Source organism: Pteropus alecto, unplaced genomic scaffold, assembly GCF_000325575.1.
Source record: "Pteropus alecto unplaced genomic scaffold, ASM32557v1 scaffold35, whole genome shotgun sequence".
NCBI lineage: Eukaryota > Metazoa > Chordata > Mammalia > Chiroptera > Pteropodidae > Pteropus > Pteropus alecto.
This window is the reverse complement of record NW_006437828.1, coordinates 11,566,874-11,571,260: the sequence shown is the minus strand read 5'-3', so window position 1 is coordinate 11,571,260 and position 4,387 is coordinate 11,566,874. Positions and strand designations below refer to the sequence as shown.

General features: G+C 44.7%; 1 pseudogene; it reads right to left on the bottom strand.

The window, feature by feature from the left end:
* Positions 1–4,262: 4,262 nt before the first annotated feature.
* Positions 4,263–4,381, bottom strand: LOC112482286 (annotated as a pseudogene).
* Between the last annotated feature and the right edge of the window lie 6 nt (positions 4,382–4,387).

The window sequence follows — 4,387 nt, the reverse complement described above, 5'->3', positions numbered from 1 at the left end:
CCCCCGCCATCCTCTGGCAACCACGGGGCCCTCGGCGCAGGAACACGCAGCTCCCCCCAGCTCCTCACGCGCTTAGCCCTCGCGGGTCCCGCTCCAAGGGGCCCCCTCGCCTCCCACCCTGACTGCCTGATGGACACCCACTCTCAAGACCACCAGCCTCTCACTTAGCAGAGAGGACAGAATTCGCCAGAAAGAGCCACCGCGCCTGCAGATGACAGGCGTGTTTCCTCGCCTCTGCTCGCCAACTCTCCCGCGGCAATAGCAGAGTTCATCCTTCCACCGAGACGAATTCCCACCCACGCTTTTCAGTCCGAGTGCTTCTGCTTTATCGGGGATAAAATGATCTTTTTTTTTTATCCCTTTTCATTGATATAGTCCATCTTTTTTTCAATTACAGTCGACATCTAATATGATCGTATGTTAGTTTCAAGTGTACAGCATGGTGCTTAGACGTTTATAGAATCTATGAAGTGATCCTTCGATTAGTCTAGTGCCCACCTGGCACTTATACGTGGAATCTAAGGAATAAACCAGACGGAAGGAAGGCAGACACAGAGCTGCGTCCCGTCTGGATCTCGCACCTGGAAACGTTCTATCGTGCCATCCCTCATCTGAGCCACTTCCATTTAAACAATAAAATCCTCGCTCAGCTTTGCCTCTTCTCCTGGTCACTAGCCCATCTGCCTTTTCTCTGCCAGGGGAAAGTCCCTCAGTGACAGTGCTTGTGAACCATCTCACCTTCACTCCTGGGCTCGCGGCCACCTGCCTGTGGGCGCCATCCGTCCACGGAGACAGTTTTCGCTGGAATCACCGAGGATCTCTGTGTAGCGGGACCAGAGGTCTAAGGGCTTTTCTTGCCTTTTCCTGTTATACAAGTCAAACGTGATCACTGTAGAATCTTTAAAATAAGCAAAATGACGAAAAAAATAAAAAGTCCCTCGCGATTCTGATCACACATACTATTAGGTAATTTCCTCTTGTTCATCTAAAACTTAAGTGCGAACTTCTTTTCTTATTGCTAAATATTTTGCTGTAACATCATTTTTGATGTCAGGGTAATATAGGGATAGTATCCCTCACATTACAAATACCATACTTTTGAAAATACACTTTTTTTTTTTTTACTATAAACGGCACTGTAAGGAACATCATTGCAGATGAATAATCACATCGCTGGGTCACGTTTTTATTCATGGACCTTAAATTTTATGGTATTTCACTTCCCAGCAGCACTCAGAAATGGTGGTCGTTCCCCCGGAAACACTCTTCCTTTCATTTTGATAGCCAGGTATGCTTATATATATTTTTATGACTGTTTTTTCTCTTTTATAGATATAGCCTCCACCACCGAACCATATGCAAGGCTGATTCAACATTCAAAAATCAATTACTGTAATGACTGACAGGTCAATAAAGAAAAAAATCACATTATCATATCAGCATATGCAGAAAAATCAGTTGACAAAACCCAACATCCATTTAGGATTAAAAAATAATAATAAAACTCCCAGCAAACTAGATGCGGAAGATAACGTCCACGACTTGTTAAAGAACGTCAACAAGAAACTCACAGATAACATAATACTTAACAGTGAAAATGCAACGCCTTTCCGCTCGGATCAGACACAAGGCGAGGATGCCCCCTCTTAGACCCTTATTCAACGCAGTATCAAAAAGCTTAGCTATTGGGTAAGAAAAGAAGAGGAAATAAAAAGAAGACATAGTGGATGGAGGAAATAAAACTGTCCCTGTACGCACGTACTTGACATGATCGCCGTGTAGAAATTCCCACAGTGTCAACACAGACTCCTGGAAGTAACGAGCCACCACAGCGAGGTCGCAGAGTACCGGTCAACCACCGTCCCATACACCGTAAGAGACAACTGGAATTCGGAATTAAAACACGATGCCATTTACCTTACTACCCCCGAAATGAAATACTTACGTACAAATCTAACAAAATCTATATGCAGAGATCTACAAGACTCTAACGAAAAAAAATTAAAAAGAACTAAATAAACGGAGAGCTAATCCATGTTAATGGATTGAAAGACTCGATTTTGGAAAGATGGCCGTTCTTCTCAACTTAATCTATAGATTCAATGCAACCCCAATCACGCTACCAGGTCGTTATTTTGTGGATATCAACAAACCGATTCTAATGTTTATATGGAGAGAAAAGACACCCAGAATGGCCAAGGCAATATTGACGGAGAAGAACAAAGTCAGAAGACTCCACACTAAACGACATCGAAACTGACTGCAAAGTTACAGCAATCAAGACAGCGTGATAGTGGCATAATGATAGACAAACAGACCAGCGAAACTGAACAGAGATCCCAGAAATGGACCTACGTAAATATAGTCGACGGATTTTTGACAAAGAAGCAAAGATAATACAACGGATGGTCTAAGATAGTCATTTCAACAAATAGTGTTTGAGCAACTAGACAAATACACGCAAAAAAGAAAAAGATTCTAGACGGAACTAACACCTTTCATAAAAATTAACTCAGAGGCATCATAGATCTAAATGTAAAGTACACAATTTAAAAATTCCTAGGAGAAAACATAGGAGAAAATGTAGGTGACCTTCAGTTTGTCAATAACTTTGAGCTACAACACCAAAAGCATGATCCATAAAAAAAAAAAATAAGTTGGACTTCATCGATATTAAAAACTTCTGCTTTGTGACATACGTCGTTAAGAGGATGAAGACAAGCCACAGTGGATAGAAAATATCATCAAAACACATATCTGGTAAAGGATTTCGATCCAAAATATACAAAGAGCACTTAAAATAAAATGGTAATAAAACAAATAACTCAATCAAAAAGGCAAAAAATGTGTGAACAGACACTATCAAGGAAGAAATACAGATGGTAAATAGTATATACGAAAAGACGATCAACAACATATATTATTAGTGTATAGCAAATTAAAACAATGAGATGTTACCATCCATAAGAATGTGAAAAATCCAAAACGCTCACAACACGAAATGCAGGCCAGGATGTGGGGCAAAAGACATCCTGTTTATTGCTATTGCGAGCGAGAAACGGTACGGCCACTCCGAAGACAGTGTGGTGATTCCTTACCAGACCAGACGTTCTCCTGCCATAGCATCCGGCGATCTCACTCCTCGGTATTGACTCAGAGGAGCTGAAACTCACATCCGCACGAAACCTGCACGCGAATATCTATAATTGCCGAGATTTGTCAAGCTCCCAAAGCGCGCTGCACTGGATAAACAAACGAACTGTGGGCCATCCAGTATTACTCAATGCTAAGTGGACATAAGCTATCAAGCTGTGAACGGACGTGGAAGAATCTGAAAGGCTCATTACTGAGTGAAAAAAGCCAACAGGAAAGGGTTACATGCCGCATGATTCCAACTTCGATGACGTTCTGGGAAAGAAACGACTCTAGAGAAAGCCCAGAGCTGAGCCGTGGCCCGGGGCTCAGGCGGAGGGAGGAGGGCTGGCCGTGTGGGGCACGGGGGGGTTTTCAGGGCAATGCCCCAGTATGCACAGCACCACGAAGGCGAGCACAGGCATCATGCGTGTGACGAAGCCCATAGACCTGCACGACAAAAGGGGTGAGCCCTGCCATAGACTCTGGACGTTAGTCAACGATAATGCACGGACAGTGTCTCCGTCCTTTGTAAATATGTAAACACGCACACGCGAACGAGAGGTGTTGAAAACGGGAAACCACGTGAGGAGGAAGAGGGGGCGTGTACGGAAACTCTGCCCTTTCTGTTCAAGTTTTCTGTCAACCTAAACATCCTCTAACCGATTATCCGGGCATAAAAATAAAACGGCATCTCCCGAGACATGTTGCCCAGTTGCCTATCGCGCGTTCACCAGCCTATCTGACAATGAGAAGACGACGGACGCCCCCCGAAGCCCGGTGGCGCTAGTGACATTCTGGGGGGGCAGGCAGAACGACTCCGTCCTGAAAATAAGCAGCATCATAGCTTACAGATGATGAGACTTCGCGACGGCGAGCGAAAAGTTGTGTCATGTGAGAAAGGGACCAGCGAGGGCTGCGTGGAGCTGCTCGGCTCCCAAGGGACGTCAGAAACCTCGCCCCGGCCCGGAGCGAACCGGGGTCGACAAACGCCTGAACATGTACAGGATCGGCTATGGTGTGGACGTATTCTTATTTATTTATTTTTTTTAGGCGAAGCACCCCTTGGTTGACCTCACAGATTGCAAGGACCTTGTCAGCTTACAATCTCTTATTTTTTATTTATTTTATGCCTACAGCACCTGGTCTTCCTAGGTGGTCTCCCATCCAAGAACTAACCAGGCCCGACCCTGCTGAGCTTCGGAGTTCAGACGGGATCGGGCTCGTTCAGGGTGGCGTGGCCATAGACTATTCT